The 6,797-nt window shown below is 39.3% G+C and overlaps 1 long non-coding RNA gene across 1 annotated transcript; it reads left to right on the plus strand.

Moving 5' to 3' along the window:
• The first annotated feature begins 4,282 nt into the window (after window positions 1–4,282).
• On the plus strand, window positions 4,283–6,553 carry LOC133503541 (uncharacterized). The gene is made up of 3 exons (XR_009795761.1): window positions 4,283–4,831; window positions 5,014–5,061; window positions 5,681–6,553. It is a non-coding gene; the product is annotated as an uncharacterized LOC133503541 (long non-coding RNA).
• The last annotated feature ends 244 nt before the right edge of the window (window positions 6,554–6,797 follow it).

The following is a 6,797-nucleotide window of genomic DNA, read 5'->3' on the forward strand; positions in this document are numbered from 1 at the left end:
AAAATATAAAGTATTTGAACAACCTGCAATTCTGCAAGTTCTCCAACTTTGACATCATGGAGGGGTGACAAATTTTAATTTTAGGTGCATGTGCACTGTGAGAGACCTAATCTTTAAACACACAATGTAACCACTATGTCTGATTTTTTTTTAAATTTGTTTGTTATTGCTGCAAAAAATATTTAAAAACTGTGAGAATCAAGTAATATTTGGTACAGTAACCTTTGTTTGCAATTATTGAGGTCAAACATTTCCTGTAGTTGTTCACCAGGTTTGCACACACTTCAGGAAGGATTTTGGCCCACTCGTCCACACAGATCTTTTCTATATCTGCCAGGTTTCTGGGCCGTTATTGAAAAACATGGAGTTTGAGCTCCCTGCAAAGATTTTCTGTTGGATTTAGGCCTGGAGGCTCCACTCCAGAACCTTGATATGGTTCTTACGGAGCAACTCCTTGGTTATCCTGGCTATGTGCTTCGAGTCATTGTCATGTTGGAAGACCCAAACAAGACCCATCTTGAATGCTCTAACTGAAGGAAGGAGTTTGTTCCCAAGAATGTCAGAGTACATGGCCCGGGTCATCGTCTTCTTAATACATTGTAGTTGTCCTGTCCCATGCGCAGAAAAACACCCCCAAAGCATGATGCTTCCAACCCCATGCTTCACAATAGGGATGGTATAGTATTCCTCATTCTTCCTTCTGCAAACATGGCGAGTGGAAATAAGACCATAAAGTTCTATTTTGGTCTCATCCAACCACCTAACATTTTCCCTTGACTCCTCTGGATCATCCAAATGGTCACTGGGAAATTTAAGACGGGTGTGGACGTGTGCTGATCAAACCAGTAGAACCTCCCATGTCTTGCATGATTTTTAACCTTGAGGTCTTCGTGTGTCACCCACAGTAACCTTAGAAACAGTGGTACCAGCTCTATTTAGGTCATTGAGCACCTCCTCCCATGGAGTTCTGGGGTGATTCCTCACCTCTTTTGGGATCATTGATAGAGCTTGCTTGCAGCGCCAGTCTGAGGGCGATTGACAGCCATGTTTAGGTTCCTCCAGTTAATAATAATTTCTCCAACAGTTGATCTTTTTTTTCACCAAGCAGCTTGACAATTGCCCCATAGCCCTTTCCATCCTTGTGGAGTTCTACAATTTTGTCTCTGGTGTCTTCGGACACGTCTTTGGATTTACCCATATTATAAGTTGGAGGTTTACTGATTGATTGGGGTGGACAGGTGTTGTTTTGCATCTAATAATCTCAAACAGGTGCTTTGCATTTATAATAATAATTGGGGTACAGATTGACTTTTTAGAGGTGGACTAACAGGTCCTTGAGGGCCATAATTTTTGCTGATTGGCGAGTGTATATACAGGTATATATTTTTAGGCGGAATGATGGCACAGCTGTAGAGCATTAGCCTCACAGTTCTGAGGTGCGGGTTTCAAATCCTGGCCCTCCATATGTGCAGTTTGTTCTTCCCATGTCTGAATATTTATTTTTAGATTATGTCTCTCACAGCGGACATGCATTTAAGATGAAAATTGGGCCGACTCGCAAAAATCGCAGGGTATTCCAATATTTACTTTCCTCACTGTAAAGGTATGACCAGACACAACATGCTATATTGGCACAGGCATTGTCTCTTTGAGTGGCCCATTTTTTATACCAATTATCATGTTCAGCGTAATTGGGAGCTGGAGCATATCACAGCTGGCTTTGGGCGAGAAGCAGGGTACACCCTGGACTGGTCGGCAGTCAATCGCAAGGCTCATGTAGACAACCATTCACACTCACTTTCACTTAGAGGGAATCCACGTTGCCTGCACGGTAGATGGTAAGTGAACCAGTAATACATTCATAACTTGGGTGAAAATTTTACTCGCACTTAATGCAGAGTAGTTCTTCAATTGCCTATGGATAAACTTGTAATTTGCTTGTTCTTTGTAGCAACAAGTTGGCAGACTAATGCATGATTTGGAAAAAAAAAAAAAAAAAAAAAAACTATCCAAGCAATTGTGTGCTGGTGCACGGTGGTGGTTCCTGTCATGTTTGACGTCCAGCTACACAGAACAACACTGCTAGAAAATGTAGCTTCAACTATGGCTTCCTGCTGTAGGGCAGTTGAGGCAAGACATTCCAGCATGCCCAGAAGCATATAGAAATAGTTGGAGCTCATCAAGTTTTATCTTTAACATTGGCTGTTCTTTGTGTTTCCTCATAGTTTAATAGTTACGTGTTCTACTTACTAGCTGTACATCATTTTGTCGCAACTTAAGTCAGCGGTTTTTTTTCATTTTGTTTTGTTTAATTTAGTTCATTTCTTCATTAGACATTCTCACTGTAAACTGGATAGATTATGGCGCATGTTATATCAAATCAGCAAAATTTCTAAGGAAAACCGCATAGAACAAGTCATTACGAGAGCTGCGCATTGATAACCACTAACATAAAAATATACATACATATAATGCTATTATGTTTGGGTCAGATGACCTGTGTTTTTGGTGTAGCAAAGAAACAAACATAACAGGAGGGCTAACAGTCTAACTTATTCAAACTCTGTGCTCTGACCGCATTATTAAATTAAAACATCAACTGAATTTGGCACACCCTCAGAAGAACTCTATGGAGATTCAACCTGCCTTGGTCGTGACTTTGATTTGACATTGACCACAACACTCAGAGTAGTGTTTTATCCATTATATGGTGTCTGATATTTATAGAAATAATAATAATAATAATAATAATAATAATTGGAGATTACTAATAAGCACCTAGTTGTGAAATATTTCATTATACACACACAAGGACCCTGGATATTATCAAGTAGTAATCAGCGGTACTGAAACAAGGTTTTATTACGCTAATAACAATACTGCAATGTTTGGATGCTGAGGTTTTCAAAAATCTCTCTCCCAATGGCACAATCTGGAGATGAACATTTCAAAAGCCTGCCAATTAAATAAGTGGCTCGAAAGAAGTGTGCATTGCACTTTCTATGAGCTTCACTGAGAATTTCTGTAATTTTCAAGAGCGTAGACATCTTTACAAAGCAGCCGGATTCTGATTCAATAAACGGGGTTAAGTTATTGGCTGGCAATATTTTTACAGTGTACGGCATTCAGTGGCACGAAAAGAACATGCTGGCCTTGTTTATGCGGCTGAAGGATGGAAGGCACATAAGGAGTCGGAAGTTATATCCAAATAATTGGAGGAACAACAGACTTGAAAAAGAACTGGAGCACATTTTCAAAACCATTCGCATGGGTTGTTCTGGAGAGGCAAACAACGCGTGGGACAGCAGCAGTGATGTGGGGTCACTGCATGCACAAGTATACAAAGGCCTTTAGATGGGACAGAATCTGCTCTTAACAAATTGCTAAATGATACAAGGTTGAACACTGACTTGGGAAAGGTGTCAATTCTGGTCTTGTTCGTTCTCTAGGCAACTTTTGATACAGTAGATCATAATATACAGATGAACAGATTGGAAACAAGGGTAGAACTAAATGAAACAGTCCTTAAATAGATCAGGTCCTACCTGGAGGAAAGGAGTTATTTTGTAACCATTGGTCGTGTTCAATTTTATTGAATGACAAAGACCTACGGAGTCCCTTTACAGTCAGTTCTTGGAGCCTTCCTGTTTAACCCGTGTATGCTCCCCTTGGGTCAAACTCTTCAGACCCTTAATATCTACTATCATATCAATGCACATGACACACAATTATATCTAACAGTGTCTACACATGATCAATTGAGATATTGTGTCATATTATTGTATTATTATATTTTATTATTGTAAGATTAATTACTGGATGAGGCAAAATCTTTTTCCACAACAAAACTGAGACAATTGTTTCTGGCAGTAAAAAAAAAAAAAAAAGAGGATTGCTGTTAGTAAATAATTGGAGTCGCTCCCTTTAAAAACCAAAGATCAAGTACAAAACCTTGGTGTACTGATCGATTCCAACCAGACTACTAAAACTCATTTCAAATCAGTTTCTAAAACAGCCTTCTACCATCTGAAGAACATATGTAGAGTGAAGGTTTACATGTGCCAATCAGACCAGGAGAAAGACATCCATGCTATTATCTCAAGTAGACTTGACTTGCCATGTAATACCCTCCCAGTGACATTTTGAAGCCGGGAGGGGATTTCTGTATTCTCTCTCTCTTCCCTCTCCCCTCTCTGTTTGCAGCACCTGTTTGCAATCCACCTCGTCACCACCGGTCTATTAAAGCAGTGGTCCCCAACCCCCGGACCACGGACGGGTACCGGGCCGCCAAAGAAATAATCAATTAGTTCCGTTGTATTCATTAGCCACGTCTGAACTATCTTTTATTTTGAAAAATGACCAGATTCTCTTACTTACATCCACCTTTTCTCAAATTTACCCTCACAACCTAGCACAATGCATAAAAAACACGTCTTTGGAAAGTTTATTTTTGAAGGGGAAAAGGCTCAGTGAAGGGAAAAAAGAAGAGCCTACATCTTCCAAGAAAAGAGTTATTAACAACATTAAAGCACATGCCTGACTTTTTGAGGAGCATTTTGGACGCGAAGTGAGTGTTTGAATTACGAGACCCGCTGCAAAGATTACTCTCAGAAAAAAGTCGGCACCGGCAGCACATTCATTCTCCCAGCTGGTGCCTCCTTAACTGTCTTTGTTATTAAAAGAGTTCGAGCGCTACTTTCCAACTAAAAAGGACCCACAAACTGCCAAGGGATGGATCCGTGACCCATTTATCAACAAACGAAGTGAATCCAGCATGTGTGTGCACAAAAAGATCAACTGCTGGAGATTGCAAACGATGGAGACTTTAAAGGTATTTTCGAGACAAGAACTCTGCCCATGTTCTGGATTAAAGTCATGGCAGAATACCCTGTTGCCATTTCCGACGTCTTATCTGTGTGAAGCTGGGTTTTCTAGAGTGACAGCAGCTAAAGCAAAACAACGGAATAAACTGCGCAACACATTTCGGGTGTCATTGTCTTCCATTACCCACAGATGGGACCATCTCATTGCAGAGAAAGAAGCTCAGGTGTTAGCGTTATGGTGAGTTAAAATTTTAATGCACTTTAAATTCATTTTCGTGGTGTATCTACTGTATCTTATTTTGAAGGCATATTTAAATGTTAATATAGCGACCAGTCAGAGCTTAGTCACCAACAGAGTGAAATGAGGCAGAGGGGAGAGGAGAGATGGTTCAAACAGACCAATTTATTTAATCTGTTGAAAAATGCCGTGATTAATACTTTAAAAAATTACAACAGTTGTGTAGATATGTATAGATAAAAGAGAAAGAAATGTGGAATTGCTGGTTCGTGGTTTTTATTTTTCCATATGTATTTTTATGTTTAAGATTTCATTTATTTCATTATTAGTATTTATGATCATGTTTATTCTGTTCGATTTTCAATACACACGATATTAAATTCAAACAATCTAACGTATTCAACCCCCCGCTCCGCGGTGATAAAAAGTTGGGGGCGACTGTATTAAAGCCTGCCTGTCTCCAAAGATCCTTTCCAAAGTTTTGAAGCCTCTCCCAGCGGTATCAGGGGCCACCTGATTCAACTAAGCCACAATATTCCTTGTTCCTTTGGTATTTCTTGTGTCTCCTTGTTCTCAATACTCGTTGGTGTTCCTGACCCGTGTCATTCCTGCCACCAAGCCATTCACCTGTTCTGTCCACTGCCTACTACGAGTCCACTCTGCTGCCTGCCAACACAACCTGCATCACCTCCTTAACCTTCATCAATAAACAGTTCATCATATTACATCTGCCTCCTGTAACTCTTGGGTCCAGCTCCTCACAATTTATGACATGACTACCGTAATGGTCTTCTCACTGGAGTCCCTCAAAAGAGCAATGAACAGCTGCAGCTCAGGTTCTGACCAGAGCAAAGAGGCCAAAACATATAACTCCAATTCCAAAGTCTCTACACTGGCTCCCAGTCAGCTTTAAAATAGATTTGAGAGTTCTGCTAGCAGTCGATAAATCACTAAATTGGTTTAGGTCCTGAATAAACGAAAGAAATGCTCATGGTATATAAACCCATTACGCCTCTGATATCAAGAAACTCAGTTCAAATAAAGGAGCACAGAGTCCGAGGCAAAGATGGTGAATCAATATTTACCTCTTATGTTGCACACAAATGAAAAAAACAACGAAAGCCACATTAACCCCATGTGTGAATGTTTTTAAATCCAGGTTAAATGTTTTTTTTTGTGATGCTTTTTAGAGCATTTCCTCTTATCAATTATCTTTCTTGCACTGTATGCTGTTTTAATTGTATTTTTATGTTTCCCCTTGTTTCAAATGTTTTTAAGCTGTTATTTGTGTTTAAATATGCATATGCATATTGAATTACATTGTGTATGAAATCCGCTATATAAATAAATCTGCTTTGCTTTCCCAAAGCTCAATTTTAAATTTACTTCAAACAACAACAACAAGAAAATAAATAAGTAACAACTAAAATAATAAAAATAAAATAATAGCAATACCAAACAATGAATAAAAATAAATACCTGCTGCTCCTGCTGTGAGTGCCTTGGCGTCTTAGGGGAAGTGTGGTGACTAACTGGAGATGTTAGAGAGGAGGATGTATGAGATAGTCTTAGATGGAAAAAGATGACACACTGTGGTGACCCCTAATGGGACAAGCCGAAAGAAAAAGAAGATAGTTAAGGTAAAAATTGAAGAAGAACGTTGCAAACGTTGTTGATATAGCTCCTTTTTTTTTTTCACAGATTAGGAAGACTATATGTCCCCAAGTATTCTTATA

Source organism: Syngnathoides biaculeatus, chromosome 7 (assembly GCF_019802595.1).
Source record: "Syngnathoides biaculeatus isolate LvHL_M chromosome 7, ASM1980259v1, whole genome shotgun sequence".
NCBI classification, from domain to species: domain Eukaryota; kingdom Metazoa; phylum Chordata; class Actinopteri; order Syngnathiformes; family Syngnathidae; genus Syngnathoides; species Syngnathoides biaculeatus.